Genomic DNA, 22507 nt, shown 5'->3' with positions numbered 1-22507 from the left:
ATCTAACAGATCACTAATCATATCAACATCCCAATAACCGGGATATTGACCTAATCGATCACTAACATAGTATCATCCTATAACCAGGATACCGACCTAACGACGTCACTAAGCATAAGCATATCATCATCCTAACTACCAGGATGTAATCAATAAACATATTATGCCATAATCCAGATACAAACCATAAAGGGTTGGCCTTAGTGCCTTAGACCCTATTGATATAGTGAGAATAACTCACCTCGCAAGTAGTGCCGAAATACTGTAAATCTTCGACTGCTGCCTCACTAGGAATCCCAAACTATTACACAATAATTACTAAGTTAATACCCAAAATAACCTTCTTGACTAAAAGTCCACACCATTCATTAAGTCCATTCCCTTTATTGGGCCAAGGCCCAATTACCCAGTCCTCGACTTGAAAGTCCATATATAAAGCCTATAATTGGCCCAATTTACTAAATTGGGTGCAACCTCCTAATTGGTCCTAACCCGATGAACCATTATCACTACCTGGCCCAAAATATCTTATTTACAAAGTCCAAAAAAGCCCAATTCCCATTTTGTTCATAACTACCCAAAATCCAAAGTCTATTTGTCAAAGGCCTAACAGAGGATGTACGCGGGGCGTATTCCTCTTGTACGTGGGGCGTACTTGACCAGATGTTGACCACCATCGGGGTGGTTGACCCATTATGCTGGGTGTACTGGATTTACGTCGTGCGTACTCAACTGTTTGCCAAAACCTTATTAAGTGCTTAATAGCTTAAACACTTAAGCCCAAACTTCAGATCCAGAGACCTAACATGCCTAGGATTCATAAAGTCATGAACTTTCTCACTTTGGACGTCCATAAAGTTCTTAATGCTTGGTCTTAATCCATTAAGACCTTATTTCTCTTTGCATGGGACACATAAAACTAATAGGACCTCATTTTTATCACTCAAGGTCCCTTGAAGAGTCTGGAAGGACAACTCTTTTCGTCCAAATCACAACATGCACCTCCTTATGAGTTTTGGGACAAGAAATGATTCTAATAAAGTAAAATGATGAGATCAATGCATATATGCATAAAGTTTGGAACTTTATACTTTCTGGAGCTTGTTGAGCACAAGCTAACTTCAGATCTACAAGCTTGATCTTCTTCTCCAACTCTTTGATGCAATACCTTCCTTTTAAATCACTCAAGAACAAACGAAATAAGCTTAAACACATAAAGGAGAGGCTAGGGTTTGGGGAGGATGAATGTCATCTGTGGAGGCTGAGGTAAGTGAGGATTTGGTGTTTATAATGTTGCTTATATAGGGACCAAACCCTAAATATTAGGGTTTCACCCAAACATTAGTACGCCTAGCGTACACAAGTGTACGCCCAACATACTAAGGCGGGCCATAATACTCTTAGCATACTCTTATGTACACGCAACGTACTCCCTTTTGGCCCAAGTTTGCAAACTTGGTCCTTAAACTTATCTTGGCTCTTCACTTCCAACCCCAAGGACTATAAATGAAAAGGTAATGATAGAAGAGGGTTCCGGAATACCTGCCAAATCTCAGGATGTTACAATTCTCCCTACTTGACTTAGACTTCGCCCTCGAAGTCTGCTGCAACAAATAGATCCGGGTAGTGTTCCCGCATCTCGGACTCGAGCTCCCATGTCCACTCGGACCCCCTCCGATGTTCCTACCGTACCTTCACCAAAGGTATCTCCTTGTTCCGTAGAATCTTCTTCTTGCTCCCTAGTATAGCCACAGGCCTCTCCATGTAATTCAGGCGCTCATCGACCTGAATATCATCCAACGACACCACTGCCTCTTGATCCATAATACACTTTCACAATTGCGAAACGTGGAAAGTAATGTGGATCCGACTAAGCTCCTCCGGTAGCTCTAGCCTCTATGCCACCTTGCCAACCATAGCAACAATCCTGAACGGTCCAATGTGGTGGGGACCCAATTTTCCCTTCTTCCTGAAGCGGATCACACCCTTCCAAGTTTAGACTTTCAAGAGTACTATATCACCGACCTGGAACTCTAACTCAGATCGACGACTGTCGGCGTAACTTTTCCGCGGACTCTGAGCGGTCTGCAGTTGCTACCTAATCTATTGAATTTTCTCGGTAGTCTGCAAGATTACCTCCATCTGTACCATCACCCTGTGTCTGACCTCACCCCAACAAACTGGGGTGCGACATCTCCGCCCATACAACAGGTTGAAAGGTGGGGCGCCAATGCTGGAATGATAGCTGTTGTTGTAGGCGAACTCTGCAAGGTGTAGGTGGGATCCCAGCTCCCACCGAAATCAATGACACATGCCCTCAACATATCCTCAAGGGTCTAAATGGTCCGCTCGCTCTGACCATCAGTCTGCGGATGAAATGTTGTACTAAAGTGCAGCCGCATGCCCAGTTCCTCGTTGAACTTCTTTCAGAACCGGGAACTAATACTAACGTCCAGGTCGGAAACAATGGAGACCGGAACCCCATGGCAAGCGACTATCTTGCAAACATACATGTCGGCTAACTTCTCAGCCGACGAACTCTCCCGAATAGCCAAGAAATGGGCATTGTTGGTCAATCGATCCACGATGACCCATATAACATCAAACCCCTTCGCATCCTCGACAGTTTGGTAATGAAATCCATCGTGATCTGCTCCCATTTCCTCATGGGTATCTCCATGGGCTGCAGAATACCATGCGGCCTCTGATGCTCGGCTGTGACATCCCCATTTTATCGGTCAGAAAAGACCGATTTTGTTTATGATTTATAAAAAAATCAGAGTACTTCTTTTAATAAAAGTGTTGCGGAATTTGTTCCCATTAAAACATGATAAATACGTTATCAAAACATTTTCGAAGAAACGTATTTTATTCATTTTAAAACGTGTGGGATGTCATCGTTAATACAGAAACATAAGCATAAACGGAACTTACATTTATTTACACTAGTGATCTATATCTCTTTAATCTCTTAGTGTAATGTCACTTCATATCGACACATGTGATATAAATAAACTGAGTGGGTCGGGTTGGAAAACCTGGTGAGTACATAGGGTTTTCAACCCACAATACTATAATTATTATGTTTAATTAATCAAACAATCAACCCAATTACCCATCCCCATTATCTTCTTTAGTCTTAAGGATCTAACCTAAGAATCAGCTATCCCTCGTTTATTTATTCCTAAGGATCATCCTAAGGAATCGGCACGAAGTTCATTGTTACCAAGGCTTATAGATTATAACTGGTGAAGACATAGTCCAAAACATCTGGTAAACACTTAGTTCAAAAGTAACTAATGAACACACTTAGTTGAAAATACCTAGTGAACACACTCAGTTCAAAAATACCTAGTGAACACGCTCAGTTCAAAAATGTCTAATGAGCACCTAGTTCAAAAACACCCACAGGTTACGAGCCTGTTAGCGTTCCACTGGACTGTCTAGTATCGTCCATGGTCGTCATCTTTACTCCACTAAATGACTGGATCACTGTCAACATTGATTTCTTTCATCGTGTTGTCACACAACAACTATTTCATCTACCCATGTTTTACCCAACACATTTTGTAGATATAAAATACATATACAGTTTAAATCATTTAAAACATGTATAAAAATATTTCACCCAGCATAGACAACAAGTATTCAGACAATATGCACACATAGCACGTAATTTATATTAAATACTTCATATCTATGTGTAAGATGAAAGAGACTATGCACTCACTTGATTAGGTGGTGACTCAACACTCAAGACAATATGCACACATAGCACGTAATTTATATTAAATACTTCATATCTATGTGTAAGATGAAAGAGACTATGCACTCACTTGATTAGGTGGTGACTCAACACTCGGACAGTGCTTCGTTACTCTCAAAACAATTTTCCTTCGGTAAAATCTAGTATCAATACCACTAGCGTTTAGTCTAACGATAACTGCAACAAATTAATAGCCTGGATATTATTTCTATTATATAAGTGTTAAATAACACTAAATATAACTCATAATAATATCCCAAATAATTATTTTAAAGTCCTAATAACATTACTATAATTATTTGAAAGCTATATTAAAAGTTGCGTAAGCGTAGCTCACTTACAGCGGATTTTAAAGAAAACCGGGCTTTGCTCAGAGCAGCATTTCAAAACCGAAAGACCCTTTTTCTCGGGACTCCGGGAGCCTTGGGGCTTCCTTTGGGTGCTAGGGGGTTTACCTAGGCTTAGGAGGGGGTTAGGGGGGTTAGTGAGAAAAAGTAGAGAGAGAAAGTAGAAGGATTTGGTGTGAGAGAAGTGGCTGCCCTCGGCCTCCTTTTATAGGCGAGGCTTTGGACTTATGTTGGGCATACCAAAGTCTTACGCTGGGCATACGTTCGGATAAGGAGACCAGGTGGTGAAGGCTTGGTGGTGCGACGTCGCTTCTCCTGGACCGAGGAAGGCTAGAACGCGGAGCGTAGGGACTTCGCACGTTAGGCGTACTCGGACGCTGGGCGTCTTCGGATTATGCGGGGCGTATGTGAGTACAGGTGTCACCCATCCGAAGCGAGGCATGCTCAGCAAGCGACGGCTGAGATTTGGCCACGTTATCGCATCTAGTAACATCTTCGCAAATTCGAGTTTAAACTTTAAAAATTCGTAACTTTCGCATACGAGCTCCATTTTCGACGTTCTTTATATCCATGCGAAGTCAGGAATGTACTCTACAACTTTTTCTTAGACTCCGTCGGTTAATTTTGATTTGATTTTAAATTTTATATTATTAACAGCCGGGACAGGATTGGTCCGTTAAATTCTCATAACTTCTTCATCCGACGTCCGTTTTCGCCCATCTTTTTCTCGTTACGCTAATCTTAACGAGATCTTCGATTCTTGTTTAGGTTATGTCAGCTAAAAACCGTTCCATCTAATATTGGAATTTCGGGCGGTAAACTACTAAGCCGAAACTTTGAAAAATCATAACCTCTTCATACGAAGTCAGATTTGGGAGTTCTTTTTATCGATGCTCTTAGTTTAATATATTCTACGACTTTCGTTTAGATTGCTAAGGCTAAATCTCGCTCTATCGTAAATTCACTATTTACGTTTCCCGGTATCGTGCCGGTTCCGTCGCGAAACTTCGATGGGTTATATCTTCTTCGTTAAAACTCGGATTTCGGCGGTCTTTATATGTACGGAAATCTTGTAACATATACTACAACTTGGTTCAAATTATTTATTCTAAATAATCTTTTGTCGAAAAGTCGTTTTCGACACTTATTGCCTCAAACTTGACTAGCCAGGATCTACGGGCGTTACATCTGCCTTGACCATCCTACAGGTCAAACACCTCTCGATGTACCAAGCGATCTCTCGCTTCATACATGGTCACCAATAACTCAAACTCAGGTGTTTGTACATCTTGGTGGCCCCGGGCTGAATAGAGAAATGAGAATTATGGACAATGGCACGACCATGACTGTCTGTCCGACCCCACCAGACATCAGAACCCATACCCGACCGCATCGGGTCAATAATCCCCGGCTATCCTGCACAAACCATTTGTTCTCAGGTCGCATGCCCTTAACATAAGCATCTCTAATCAAACTCACAAGCGGAGAATCCACCGCTATCCTCATACATATCGCTGGGGTAGAAGACCCAGCTGACTTTCGACTTAAGGTGTCTGCCACCACATTCGCTTTATCGGGATGGTAAAGCATTTTGCAATCGTAGTTCTTGACTACATCCAGCCACCTGGGCTGCCTCATATTCAGTTTCGGCTGATCCATGATGTGTCTCAAGCTCTTGTGATCTGTGTATATGGTACAACGGACCCCATATAGATAATGTCTCTGTATCTGGAGAGCGAACACCACCGCTCCCAGCTCTAAATCATGCGTATGGTATCTCGTCTCATGCGGCTTCAGCTGCCGCGATGCGTAGGCTATCACTCATCCTTTTTCATGAGGACCGCCCCCAGGCCTATGATGGTTGCATCACAGAGCACCACAAAATCCTCAACTCCCTCCGAGAGTCTAAAAAATGGAGCCTCGCACAACCGCTGACGGAGGGTCTCAAACACCCTTTGCTGCTCAGGGCCCCATCGAAAATCTAACCCCCTTCCTCATCAGACGAGTGAGGGGTACTACAATCTTGGAGAAATCCCATATAAATATTCGGTAGTACCCTGCTAATCCCAGAAAACTCCTGATGTCTGATGGAGATCTCGACACCTCCCACCGCATGTCTGCCTCGATTTTGGCCAGATCGACTAGAATTGCCTCCTGGTTAACGAGATGTCTGAGGAACTGCACCTCTCGTAACCAAAACGCACACTTCAAGAACTTAGCATACATCCGTTCTTGTATCAGAACTCCCAATAACTCCATGAGGTGCTCCTCGTGCTGCTCTCAGGTCTTGGAATATTCGCAAATATCATCAATAAAAACTATGACTAAGCGATCAAGCATCGGTCTGCAGACCCGATTAATTAGGTCCATGAATACTGTCGGCGCGTTGGTGAGCCCAAACGGCATCACCACGAACTCGTAATGACCCTAATGAGTTCAAAACGCGGTCTTCTCCACGTCCTCCTCTCTGACCTAAACCTGATGATACCCCGACCTCAAATCAATCTTGGATAACCAAGATGCACCCTGCAACTGATCAAAGAGATCATCAATCCTCGAGAGTGGATAATGGTTCTTCATCGTTAACTTGTTCAACTCCCTATAATAAATGCACATTCGGTGCGAACCGCCTACTTCCTGATGAAGAGGATCGGTGCTCCCATGGAGAACTGCTAGGTCGAATGATCTGCTTGCCCAATAGTTCCTGCAGCTATGATGACAACTCCTACATCTCGGGTGGCGCCAACCGGTATGGTGCCTTGGAAATAGGAGCCGAAACCGACACTAGGTCAATCAAAAACTCGACCTGCCTCTCTGGAGGTATCCCTGGCAACTCCTCCGGAAACACATAAGCAAACTCCCTGACTACTGGAACCTCTGAAACTAAAATCTGATCCATGGCTCGCGTATCCACCACATACACTAAATAGCCCGCACACCCGTGCTGAATATACTGTCGAGCCCTAGCAACTGAACAGAACCCAACTCCCACTTTGGTGCACTCGCCCTATACCATCAGTTCTCCCCCACTTGGGCTTTGAACTACCACCCACTGGCCCTGGTAATCTATCATAGCACTGAATCAGCTAAGCCAATCCATCCCCACAATCACACACACTTCCCCTGTGGGAATAGGAATCGTGTCTATCGGAAACGATACTCTGAAGATCTCCAACTCGCATCATTGGTAGACCGAATAAGCAGAAACCCCGTGTTCGTTGGCGATAGAGGCTCGTATCGGACACTCTAGCTCACTTACTGGCACACTAAACTCCCTACTAAAAGTCCTAGACACAAATGACCGACTCACCCCCGAGTCAAATAAAACCCATGCATGTAAGGAGTTCACTAAAAAATGTACCTAGTCACAGGTACAACATATAAGCATAAAACAAATATAATAAAGGAGATAAAAGATAGAAACATACCAGCAACCACATCCGCTGCTGCCCTGGGCTCCTCGATCGTAAGCTGGAAGGCACGCCCCTGAGTCTTCAGAGGCTCTACCTTAGCTGGCCTCCCATCTGCAATCCTCAAGGTAGTGGGCGCTGGAACCTGCGCCTGCCTGGCCGCGAGCTGTGGATAGTTGGTCTTCATGTGACCAACCTACTGACAGTGATAGCATATCCTCATTATCCAATGCAGGGGCGGACTGGCGATAGTCCCTAGCATAGTGCCCCTCCTTGCCAAACTTGTGGCACTCACTACCCACTTGACAAACTCCGGAATGACTCTTGCCGGACTTTCCACAAGTGCGGCTCTGCTGATCCCCGGTCCTAGAATCAGCGGTCTTAGACTGCTTCGGCGCCGGCTGAGACTGTGTCGGGGTCTAATGCTGCTCCCTCAACTGCAGCTCAATCTTCAACTCATGCCGCCTAGTGGTCTCCTGTAGATCCAGTAAAGTATCACATCGCTGGGGTAGACACAAACTGTCTGATATCAGTCTTGAGTATGCTTAGATAATGAGTCTTCTGAGCCTGCTCAGAAGCAAACTCTAGGCAGAACATTGCCCTCTCTGTGAACATACGGGTGATCTCCGTCACCGACTCCCCATTCTGTCTCAAACTCAAAAACTCCTGTTCCAATCGTTCCCACTCAACCCGTGGAATGTATCCGGCACGGAACATATCCCAGAACTGCTCCCAAGTAACAACAACTATCTGCTCATTAGTGTACGACCAGGTCGTCAATCTCTACCAATCCTTGGCCCTGGACCTCAGCAGGTTCAAGGCACACCCGACCTTCTGGTCAGTAGGACATGAGCAAGTAAAGAAACACCCCTCCACATCGAAAAACCACCTCATAACCTTGATGGGGTCCTGAGTCCAATCAAAAGTAGGGGGATTTGTGTTATCGAAGTCCCTGTACTGGAAGCCCCGAGTGGAACCTACTCCTTAATCTACCACTGATATAGCCGGTGCAGCTGTAATGGCAGCCGTCTCCGTAAAGGTTGCGTATCTCTCATTAAATTACTCCATCCTATCGGTCTTGATAGACCCAAACAACTCTGAAATTTAACCCTGGACAATCTCGACCACCTCGTCGCGGATGATCACCCTAACTCGATCCTCTGTGAACACTGGCCCCTCCTGGCCGATAACTTCAGGCACTGTTGGGGCCTCCTGATTACCCTGTCCTGATCTAGATCCGGACCCAGTCACAAAATGCCTCGTAACCACCATACTGAAAATATAACAGGAAGATATTAGAAAATCCACATAAATAACTGTGACAACCCGATATTTCAAGACAATACGATGGAACGCATGTCAAATTTAGGTCAAAATTTACTTTCCAAAAATCTTATTTGGGTTAAATAAAGTATTAGGAATCGTATCAAGGTTTTCATACATGTAAAGAACCCAAAAATCCGAGTTATAACGAAGAAGTTATGACCAACCGAAGATTATCGACAAAACCGACAATACTGATAGACGTAAAATGCGAAGTTTCAATACAATAGTTTTTAGCCTTAAGTATCTAAATAAAAGTTTTAGATATCATTAAACCGTAAACGTGCATAAAAAGAACGTCCAAATCTGACTTCGTATGAGGAAGTTGTGATTTATCTAAGTTACAGATATAACAATAGACAGCTAAAAACTCGAATCAGAGATCGAGCGACTTTTGGCCGGAATGACCTAAACAAGAATCGAAGGTCTCGACAATGGTATTCCAGGGGTAAAAAGTCTGGCAAAAACCGACGTCAGATAAAGAAGTTATGAATTTTTGAAGAAATTCCTTAATCACGTCATTTTATTAAATAAATAATAAAAATAATTTCATAATTTGCCAACGGAATCTAAACGAAAGTTGTAGATCTTAGTCTCACCTTCGCGTGGATATAAAGAACGTCGAAAACGGAGTTCGTATGAAGGAGATATGAATTTTAGAAGTTTATTTAAAATAAATATAAATTTAAATATAAATTCTTGGTAATATCCGAAAAGGAGTCAGCAGATAGGACCGGAGTACGCTCTGCGTACCCTCATACGCCCCGCGTACTCAAATCAAGGGCCTCAGATCGTCCACGTCGCCCCTACTCCTCTACGCTCTCCCATCCGAAGTACGTAAGCGATGACGCCCCAGTACGTGCTGCGTACCCTCGTACGCCCAGCGTACCGAGGCGGTTCAGCCACCCTATAAAAGGGATGCGAGGGTTTCCGAAAAACTTGCTCATTTCTTCTCTTTTCTCTTACGTTTTGCCTCGTTTTCCATGCCCGTTCAATCCCGAATCCCTGGTCATTTCGCTCAAGTCCCGAAGGTCGATTTTTCTCCGGAGATTCTCGAGAATCCCGAGAAAAATCCGTTTCCCGAGACGAAACTCTGCCCGGTTTTCCATCTCGCTTTCTTCAACCAATCAAGTGAGTTCATACCCCTATAATCCACACTTTTACATGTTTTATAAATGTTTTTATAAGCTTTTAAGGGGGAGAATACAAGTAAAACACACGATGATTATCGTATGTTATATAAAGTTTCATTTTACACTGTTTATCAACGGAATCGCATGTGATTTATAACTATTATAAGAAAGATTTCATAAGCAAAAATGTATCACGATAACATCATATCTTTTAAAATGAAAAGTGTTGTTATTATTGTATAAATTAAACACACTGCTTATACCGTATATATATATATATATATATATATATATATATATATATATATATATATATATATATATATATATATATATATATATATATATATATGTGTGTGTGTGTGTGTGTGTGTGTCCATCTTAGGCACTACAAAAATTATACCTTTCATAACAAGCGAGCATTTCACTAGGGATTATTATACAAACGAGACGCACTTTTACAAAACTATAATAAGTATAGTTTTGTGAGAACATCACGAACTTTTATATACTAGAAATACTATTGCAAGGAGATACATTCATATACAAGAATAAACGAATATTTTCATAGATACTTCAAATAGTTTTCACAAACGTTTTTACATGTTGAAACACTTTTAGAAACTATCTTACAAACTGTATGTTTCCTTTTTGAATCTGTTATATTTGTGTTTTCAAAACAAAGGTTTTCTCACACTTAAACTGTATTGTCAAACGGTCTTTCTAACCGATTTATAAACTGACATCAAGTCATAAATTCCTATTTATTAAACTTTTCAAAAGTTCTACAAAACTTCTTTTATGCTTTTATATTATAAATTGCATGCCTCTATAGGTATAGTTATATAATAAATGTTTAAAATACTTAGGAAGGCTATCCACCCTGTTTCCTTTTCCTCGATTTGGATGTGGTCTGGTGGGATATCGGGTACTCTTCCGAAGGTCGTTTAAATATTAGTTATATATCATGTGTACATATATGGTCATAAATATTCCATCAGTTAATTCAGTTCCGATACAATTGGGTATCAAGGGTGTATAAACTTACTTGGACATTCATCAATTACATTCTAGTAAACTATTATAGGAATAGTTTAGGGTATACAAAACATTATCTCTATTACAAGAAATTTCACCAGAGTCAGTTCATTCATGAGTCTAGACTACATGCTATATGAAAGGATACTCTTACAGAGATTCCGCTTACATGAATACGATTACATAGATACGCTTAGCTGAGTACATTTACATAGATCATATATGACGAGTTACTACTACATATGATATGTGTAGATACTGTTATATAGATCACCTTCTTATCTTTACCTTGTGATGCAATCACATAATCGACGAGATGAATTGAACTTTATATCCTAGTACCAAAGGATACCTTGAGGGACTAACCATTCCTATAGCCACTGTTAGCTACAGAGGATGATGATGTATCTACGGATGTCTACGGTTGATCAGTTTATGGCGAGTTTCCACGCCATGTGTATCTTTACTTAAGGGACTAACTATTCCTAAACCCAGCTGTTAGCAACAGAGGTAAATGCACATCTACGGATGTCTACGGTTGATCAGTTTACGGCGAGTTTCCACGTCGTGTGTATCTTAGTACCAAAGGATACAACATAAGTTATTATTACTTTTAGAGTTTTATAATAATAGTTAAACAGGGAAAAACCGTCACATTTTCAAGAGATGCGTACTTTCAAAACTGTCAGGTCTTAGTGAAAGACTACTTTCAAAACACTCGGGTCTTGGTAGAAGACTACTTTATACTAGTAGGAAATATGGGATTTTCTAGAGTTTTCATACTTATACTAAATGTTTCATCAATCATTCACCAGTCTTTCATAACAACTAATCAAAGCAATGACATTAAATACATATGAACTCACCAACTTAAATGCTGACCTACACTTTCAAAATAACTTGTATTCTCAGGTTACAAATAGACAGGTGCCGATGCAAGGTTTAGAGAAGATGGAGCAGTCAAGACTCGTCTTTTATTTTTGATAAGTTATCTTGTTGTCTTGTACTATGAAAGAAAACAATTGTAACTAAAATTATACTATTAATGCAATGGATGATGTTGTTGCTTGTTTACTACTTTACATTTGTTGTGATGCATACATGACGTCCTCCACCCCAGAACGTTTCCGCCGTTCTTAGTTTTGGGGTGTGACAGATTGGTATCAGAGCATTGTTTATAGTGAATTGAGTATATCAAGCCATAAAAGATATACTAACTATAAATACAATGGGATTAAAAATACTCTGGTTTAGAGTTTATACTTTAAACAATAAAATATTTAAGTAAGTATACGTGCCTGCATTCATACTAAAATCAGTGTCACTAGGACAGTACAAAAGAATTTCGATTGTTGGGCAACACAAGTGGGCTTAGAGACATATGGTCAAAACTGGGAAGATATAGCCTGATCACCTATATTATCCGAGGGTTGACTAGCATGTGCCTAAGTTTAATTGGGTGGTTGCAACAATGCTAAAATCTTACCAACCCTACCACAATGAGAGCATTAGAACATAACATTAAAAATTAAAATACTATAGGAGTATTTGGTGTTACTATAAGTACTTTATACTTGAGAACTAAAATGGGATCTTCATCACTAAGTTGATAGTTGCTAAGTGGATACACTAAGGCTATATGTAATTAGGATGTTATAGACTTAGAATCTGTGAAAATTTTACTTCACCTCTATTCTGTGTGAATACGGAGTTAAGGTCACTTATTCGAAGGTCTATCCTGTTAAATTACACATAGCTGGTATGCACTTTACAAATAGCGATGTAACTAATGAAGGTTTTCTAAATAATTATCTAGATAGTTTGTCTAATAATTATTCTCTTACCCTTAAATTCTCGCATATAAAACATAGCTGGACTCCATCCCCACGGCAACCAATATCTTCCGAACGAAGCAATAGCTGGTTGGTTTGGAGAAGAACCAGAGAATGATCATCCTATCCCTTTGAATGATCATCATGATGAAAACCTTTCAGACGATGCTAATTTCGAACCAAAGGTTGAGAACCTACCCCGAGAAACTCCCTTTCCAATTCCTAACCCTCGTCCGACTTTTCAAGGCCCGACGCCTGAGTCGGTAGAATGCTTGAAAACATGGAGCCAAGGACAAGATCAGCCCATGCCATTTATTGGCGACCGAAACTTTTACGACCTGAGCAATGGGGGCTCAGCACGCAGAATCTTGCCAATCTTGGTCCGCAGAGTGGCCCAAAATGATATTCAAGGCAGGACAGCCCTACATCAGATTGCCGAAGTTGTCGCCGATGTAAGAATGCATACCCTCCGCACCATTCATCTAGAAGATGCGCACGAGAGATCAGAAAGAAACCATGAGAAACTGCTGCAAGCACTAGCTGAAAACCCGAGCCAAAGTCATAGAGCTCCAAGTACGCCAGGGAGTGTACGAGAGATACCTGCTTGCTATGGAACATCAACTAACCGAACTAAGGGTTCACCGTGAAGGTGACTATCGCCAGTAAGAGATACCTTACTTCATTCTTTGTTTTAAAGAACCGTGTTCCTGTCTATGTTCTGTGTAGTACTTTCTATGTGACTACCTTGTACTGTAAGTACTTTTGGTTAGGTCTTTATGATGACAAGAGGTGTCTCCTATGGATATGATGTAAGGCCTTTTACAAGGTCATTTTCCCAAACTTTTACGTCATAAATATCAAAGGTATTGACAGTCGGCTAACTTCTGTGTCATTCTTTGTTCAAGTACTCTTATCATACTTTCATTGGAATCTATCTGATTCGTGCTTTAGTCAAGTCATTTGACCATAGTAATTTAACTCCGGAAAAAAAAAAATTTCCATGTCTCTTTTAATTGTTGGATCATGTTATTCACCAACCAACGATACCTCGGCTTGAACGACAAGCGTCTTGAGACCATTCTATGAACTTACTTCCACTCATTCTAGGACTACATCCTAGGGATGTAGGTCAACCCTTCATAAACACACTTCCACTCTGTACTAGGACTGCATCATAGGGATGTAGGTCAAACTTTAGAGAACATAATTTTACTCTTTACTTGAACAGGCGAAGTACACCTAGGGTCAACCAGAATCGCTCACAAATTTATATCCTCTCCGTGAAACAAAATCATGTCGTCATCCGGAAACAATCAGCCGAGCAATGAAAACCCTATCCTCCATATCGATGCCGCTACATTTCAAGCTGTAGTAGCAACTGCTGTGACAACTTTCCTTACACACATCAACTCAGGCAACACAATCAAGGCTGAAAAAGGAACCGTGAGTTCCGATGGTAGTACCAAACCGAGAAACCAACAAATGGCAACAGTCATGGAATTGCGAAGCCTAAAGACCGATATCGTAAAGTCCTAAGGAATCGTAAGAGAGCCCAAGGACTTGCCATGCCACAGCCACCAGTGGCAACTCCGGCAGGACGCTTTAGGAAGCAATTTCCAAGGTGGAGAAATGAGGAAGGCACTCGTGTCCACATAACACTGGCTAAGCACTGCAATCCCGTCACCAATGCAAGTACTAGCCAGTCATGCCACCAATGCGGTGAAATAGGGCACTTCAAGAAGGATTGCCCTATAGCAAAGAACTCTGGCGCAGATGGGAAGATCCTCAGGATCACAGCTTCAGGAGAGCCTACTCCAGAACCCTCGTTAATGTAACTTAGGCGTGTCATTGTAACAGACTTATAAACCATCCAAAACTAGTGCAACCAGAGTCTTATCTTTTGCGGGATCCCGTCGGTATAGGGATGCTCGTGCCGCGTATACTTGCCTTTCGAAGCATACCTTATTCGCAGCAATAGTCTTGTAGAAGTCTAAAGTACCGTAACTCTGTTGATGGTTGCACGGTTGTGTTTTGTTTGTAAACATCTTTTTTTCAAATCTAATGTCTTTAAGTTTCCTTATGATTCCGACATTATCATACCATTCTATCCTCACAAAAGCAGCTTCATACGTACATCTCTTCCTCCGAAATCGTCTTTCTAGCAAAACCGTCATTCCGGAACAACAAAGTACTCGTACATAGAGCACCTCATGTTTCTCATCCTTTCCGAAGAAAAACTCTGCAAGCCGCCCCGAAGTACCACTCGTGCAGTACGTCAAGTTCAATCCAAAGACCCACAGTTTCAAGCTTATTTATATAGGACTCGTATACCCGAGACTGTAATTGGTGAACCTGGTATGGGTTCTACTATGAACTACAGGACGGAGACTGCCCAAGACTACGAGTGATCGTGCTGCCATGCAAATAAACTTAGAAGCCCAACGCATGCCCTTTCTGTCGATTGGGACGAGAAAGGCAGATAGAACAAAAGTACTTATCTTTTTTCCTTAATTCATGAGTAATCATACTTTATTTTTGATCTTCATGACATCTAATCAACCACAAGATTCTGACTTCATAATCAGTATGAATTGGTTTTGTTCTTATACAAGAGGAAAGGTCACTGCCTATACCTCAAGACAGCTTAAGACACAGGAAGTTAACTATACAACACATAATCTTGAGTCAGGGGCAGCGGTAATTGTTTGGAAGATCTGGAGGCACTACTTGTAGGATACAAGATGTACTATTCTCTCAGTCAACAAAAATATTCAACATACGTTCGACCAAGAAGAGTTGTCATGCCAGTGAAGTCAAACGAAAGAAGCAAAGTCGTGTCCTAATAGTGAAAGGTCTGCTGGAATGCCAAGCGAGGGACCGAGTTCACTTAAGAACACGAGAAGAAAATAAAACTTCTATCCGTAGCATGTTTACCAATTCGGTTTAAACTCTAATTTCGGGACGAAATTCCCTCTAACGGGGGATGATGTGGCAACCCGATATTTCAAGACAATACGATGGAACACAAGTCAAATTTAGGTCAAAATTTAACTTTCCAAAAATCTTATTTGGGTTAAATAAAGTAGTAGGAATCGTATCAAGGTTTTCATACATGTAAAGAACCCAAAAATCCGAGTTATAACGAAGAAGTTAAGACCAACCGAAGATTCTCGACAAAACCGGCAATACTGATAGACGTAAAATGCGAAGTTTCAATACAATAGTTGTTAGCCTTAAGTATGTAAATAAAAGTTTTAGATATCATTAAACCGTAAACGTGCATAAAAAGAACGTCCAAATCTGACTTCGTATGAGGAAGTTGTGATTTATCTAAACTACAGATATAACAGTAGACAACTAAAAACTCGAATCGGAGATCGAGCGACTTTTGGCCGGAATGACCTAAACGAGAATCGAAGGTCTCGACAATGGTATTCCAGCGGTAAAAAGTCTGGCAAAAACCGACGTCAGATAAAGAAGTTATGAATTTTTGAAGAAATTCCTTAATCACGTCATTTTATTAAATAAATAATAAAAATAATTTCATAATTTGCCAACGGAATCTAAACGAAAGTTGTAGATCTTAGTCTCACCTTCGCGTGGATATAAAGAACGTCGAAAACGGAGTTCGTATGAAGGAGATATGAATTTTAGAAGTTTATTTAAAATAAATATAAATTTAAATATAAATTCTTGGTAATATCCGAAGAGGAGTCAGCAGATAGGACCGGAGTACGCTCTGCGTACCCTCATACGCCCCGCGTACTCAAATCAAGGGCCTCAGATCGTCCACGTCGCCCCTACTCCTCTACGCTCTCCCATCCGAAGTACGTAAGCGATGACGCCCCAGTACGTGCTGCGTACCCTCGTACGCCCAGCGTACCGAGGCGGTTCAGCCACCCTATAAAAGGGATGCGAGGGTTTCCGAAAAACTTGCTCATTTCTTCTCTTTTCTCTTACGTTTTGCCTCGTTTTCCGTGCCCGTTCAATCCCGAAGCCCTGGTCATTTCGCTCAAGTCCCGAAGGTCGATTTTTCTCCCGAGATTCTCGAGAATCCCGAGAAAAATCCGTTTCCCGAGACGAAACTCTGCCCGGTTTTCCATCTCGCTTTCTTCAACCAATCAAGTGAGTTCATACCCCTATAATCCACACTTTTACATGTTTTATAAATGTTTTTATAAGCTTTTAAGGGGGAGAATACAAGTAAAACACACGATGATTATCGTATGTTATATAAAGTTTCATTTTACACTGTTTATCAACGGAATCGCATGTGATTTATAACTATTATAAGAAAGCTTTCATAAGCAAAAATGTATCACGATAACATCATATCTTTTGAAATGAAAAGTGTTGTTATTATTGTATAAATTAAACACACTGCTTATACCGTATATATATGTGTCCATCTTAGGCACTACAAAAATTATACCTTTCATAACAAGCGAGCATTTCACTAGGGATTATTATACAAACGAGACGCACTTTTACAAAACTATAATAAGTATAGTTTTGTGAGAACATCACGGACTTTTATATACTAGAAATACTATTGCAAGGAGATACATTCATATACAAGAATAAACGAATATTTTCATAGATACTTCAAATAGTTTTCACAAACGTTTTTACATGTTGAAACACTTTTAGAAACTATCTTACAAACTGTATGTTTCCTTTTTGAATATGTTATATTTGTGTTTTCAAAACAAAGGTTTTCTCACACTTAAACTGTATTGTCAAACGGTCTTTCTAACTGATTTATAAACTGACATCAAGTCATAAATTCCTATTTATTAAACTTTTCAAAAGTTCTACAAAACTTCTTTTATGCTTTTATATTATAAATTTCATGCCTCTATAGGTATAGTTATATAAGAAATGTTTAAAATACTTAGGAAGGCTATCCACCCTGTTTCCTTTTCCTCGATTTGGATGTGGTCTGGTGGGATATCGGGTACTCTTCCGAAGGTCGTTTAAATATTAGTTATATATCATGTGTACATATATGGTCATAAAGGTTCCATCAGTTAATTCAGTTCCGATACTCTTGGGTAACAAGGGTGTATAAACCTACTTGGACACTCATCAATTACATTCTAGACTACATGCTATATGAAAGGATACTCTTACAGAGATTCCGCTTACATGAATACGATTACATAGATACGCTTAGCTGAGTACATTTACATAGATCATATATGACGAGTTACTACTACATATGATATGTGTAGATACTTTTATATAGATCACCTTCTTATCTTTACCTTGTGATGCAATCACATAATCGACGAGATGAATTGGACTTTATATCCTAGTACCAAAGGATACCTTGAGGGACTAACCATTCCTATAGCCACTGTTAGCTACAGAGGATGATGACGTATCTACGGATGTCTACGGTTGATCAGTTTATGGTGAGTTTCCACGCCATGTGTATCTTTACTTAAGGGACTAACTATTTCTAAACCCAGCTGTTAGCAATAGAGGTAAATGCACATCTACGGATGTCTACGGTTGATCAGTTTACGGTGAGTTTCCACGTCGTGTGTATCTTAGTACCAAAGGATACAACATAAGTTATTATTACTTTTAGAGTTTTATAATAATAGTTAAACAGGGAAAAACCGTCACATTTTCAAGAGATGCGTACTTTCAAAACTGTCAGGTCTTAGTAAAAGACTACTTTCAAAACATTCGGGTCTTGGTAGAAGACTACTTTATACTAGTAGGAAATATGGGATTTTCTAGAGTTTTCATACTTATACTAAATGTTTCATCAATCATTCACCAGTCTTTCATAACAACTAATCAAAGCAATGACATTAAATACATATGAACTCACCAGCTTAAATGCTGACCTACACTTTCAAAATAACTTGTATTCTCAGGTTACAAATAGACAGGTGCTGATGCAAGGTTTAGAGAAGATGGAGCAGTCAAGACTCGTATTTTATTTTTGATAAGTTATCTTGTTGTCTTGTACTATGAAAGAAAACAATTTTAACTAAAATTATACTATTAATGCAATGGATGATGTTGTTGCTTGTTTACTACTTTACATTTGTTGTGATGCATACATGACGTCCTCCGCCCCAGAACGTTTCCGCCGTTCTCGGTTTTGGGGTGTGACAATAATTGGGAACCAACTCCCTACTAAACCCTAAGGGTTGTGACTTCCTTGCTACGCGTATGGGTCCTGTGCTTCCAGTCATATGGGCCCATACTACCTTCCACACCTACCCATATTTGTCTCAAATATCATCACCACACCCCAGCAATATACATACATATGGTGGTCGCTCAGCCTTACTCCTAGAGGAAGGCTAACTTCATTACATTGACCCACCGGCCTCACACAGCTCACTCATCCATGAAACTTCCACCAACCCTGCAACACTAGTGTATGCTAACCATACATAACGCTGTGAATTAGATGGTTTTTGGATCAAGAACTTGGATTTGAGGAGAGAGAGTAGAGAGAGAGAGAGAGTGAAAAAGCTTTAAATGAGGATCACTCTACTTTATATATGATTTGAGTTTGAGGCTCGATGGAAATCTACCCGATACTGACGTTAGACGGGGCTTTTGGTCATACCCGATTTAATTGTTGTAACCCGACGTGGTCGTAACTAAAAATTTTCCAAATAATAATTTGGGGTGTTTGATGGGTTTTGGTCCTAAGAACATTCTATGTGCTCATACAAACCCTAATGCTTGAATCTAGGTTTCTCTATTGTACATGCAAGTTATCCAAGACTATAAACCCTAATTCTATCATTCAAGTAATCATATTAACATGATAATAGGTTTAAGATGTTACCTTGATTGTTATGTAGCAATAACAATCCCAAATCTCCTTGTATTGACTTTGGAAGGCTTAGAGTCACAAGTGTCACTCTTCTAATGGTTCACAAACACCATAAGCAAGAGGATGAAGAGGAGAGAAGTCAGAGGCTGCCCAAAAACTTGTACAAACCCTAGAATAAAGCTTCACCACGTTTTTGGGTCATAAGGGTCTTATATATAGTTAGGTAATTAGGGTTATCTAACAAGGAAACCCTAATTTCGATGCTTAAGCCCTAAGCAACCCATAGACTCCTTTAATCAAGCCCTTGGACGATTTCCTTATGGGTTTCCCATTATAATTCGTCCACCCCTTGATTCAAGACAATCCATGGCCCAAATTGCAAGTATCCTATAATTACAATTCCAGTCCCTTAAGTTTAATTAATCTCTTTTAGTCACAAAACTAATTACCTATTAATTATTGACTAATAATAATTAAACAATATGATTTCTCCTTTAATATATTATTCCCATAATATATTAATAAATCATATTTAATCCTTTCTCTCCATAATTCATCCTATCAAGTTGCTTTGGTGAAGGCAACCCAAAAGGACCATGCACCGTCGGGTCAAGTACATACCAAAATAGTTATGGAATTAGACACTAATCCAATAGTGTCCCACTTGGATAAGTCTAATAACTATTCTGCGTATGACTTCGGATCCCCATCTGCAATCGTAGCTTTCCAAAGCCGCTGTCAACTCTGATCCTATCAGATACGCGTGTCCTTAGATAAGGGATCATATATTCCTCCATTCTAGATATCGTATGAGATATGATTTCAAATCATTCTCTTTGTAATATATCTCGATTCCCGATTTATGACGACTGACTAATTGAACAAATCAAATTAGCCCTAGCCCGGCCGAGCATTTACGTTTGTCATCACTAAATCATCGAGGGGCCTAAAGATATCGCTTTTATCCTACTTTAGATAAAAGGAACGGATAAACTTTGATACAATGCTCGCTTGCACTTACTAACCGAATCACACACAACAATATGTTTTATAACACCAAGTTACTAGTGCGTTTACATATTATCAATGTGCAACCGATTTGCAAGATACAACTCACACATCTCGGTTTCAAGAATATAAGATGTTATCGTCTCACCAATCACTCGTGATACAATTCATGGAGCGATCCAAGTGAGCGTGGGTTTAATCCAATGCTCAAATCATATTCATAAGCACTCATGAACGTTGCAGCAAACATTTGCTTATGTCTAATACTCTTTTAGACAATCCACACACCAATTCATGACAGTCTTCATTCATATCTACTTCCAACATATGAATGACTGTGTTCCGTTCGAATAATTTGACTGTTCTCAACCAATTAAATTATTCAGGAAGTCAAAACATGCAAATGTGAAACACAAGAATAATACTAATCCCATATGGCCTCAACCCTTTGAGCATAAATAAAACACCTTTTATTTATCTCCATATCGATTACTCATTATTTGTCGTTTCGGTTAATCAACTTCTTACTTGAATTACAACACTTGTCCCATGCTCCTAGCATGCACACAATGTTTACCTATGGTTCTTACTTTGTGAAATAGATCACATTGAACACATTTCCAATCATTCTCATTTCACAACTCTAAATCCTTTTTCATAAGTGTAAGAATATCAAATTCTTGCTACTTATAGAATATGCTAGATTCTAACAATTTTATGCAATGATACTTTCGTAATGTCACTGCACCAAAGTCACAAAGACTATTTCCAATGATATTACAAAGTCCTCTATAGGAGATTGTTACAAGAAAATTCCTTAGATATGATGTCTCTCACTTAAAGTACATTCCTTTGAACATCCTTTTGCATAAAGGTTTCTAATCTAGTCATAATTTTTTTTCAATATTCAATTTCCAATATGGACACGCTTCCATATTTTCCATATGATAACTCATTCTTAATAGAATCTTATCTATTCATAATAATATCGATATGGTCCATCCAATATGGAAACATTTCCATATTTTCCAATACTATACTTCCAACTACTCACAAGCGACCAATCCTCGTCGAACTTTGGATTGTCCTTTGACAGTTGTTTAATTATTTTAGTCAAAATCGATTCTAGTCCTTTTTCCCTCTAAATGCGCTAGACATTTGGAAAATTTTAGAATGGTCAAACATTAAAGCATTTGCAATCGATCCTATACCCGAAGCGTATGGGACACGACGCATAATGTTTTATTTGCTATGTTCTCAAAATTCGAATTGTGAAGAGGAATGCCGTAATCATAATCGAAATTTTAAGAACACACTATGTACCTTTGACTAAATTTTATTAACATTCCACAACCTAAGCCTTTAGATTTGAAATGAAGCATAATATTCTCTCCCTTAATTATAGCAAAACAACCTTTCAACTCTTACAACTTTGCAAAGTATGACTCTTGTTTTCTATATTTAATATTGCTAACCTTGCAATACTTTCCTTAATAATCATACAATCATAACATTTATGCTCCCACTATCATGATGATTATTATAAAACATAACACTTATGCTCCCACTAGCTTTGACATGTATTCAGAAACAGCTTAACTTTCAGAAAAACAATGCTTATTTAATTTGTTAAGTTCATGTTTCTAATACTTAGTGGTTTGATAATCTTTTATCAAGGCTTCTTGAACTTATACACCTTTGCCTTAGATAGTTCATATGTGTGTGTAAACAATTGCTAAACCTCACAATTCAAATTATGGAAAGGGATACCGTAACCATAATCGAATTCGAGAATGCAATTTTACAATCACTATCATCTTAAAATCTTTCTTAGTGAAA

This window comes from Lactuca sativa, chromosome 7, assembly GCF_002870075.4.
Source record: "Lactuca sativa cultivar Salinas chromosome 7, Lsat_Salinas_v11, whole genome shotgun sequence".
In the NCBI taxonomy this organism is placed as follows: Eukaryota; Viridiplantae; Streptophyta; class Magnoliopsida; order Asterales; family Asteraceae; genus Lactuca; species Lactuca sativa.
Note: the sequence above shows the minus strand (reverse complement) of the source record.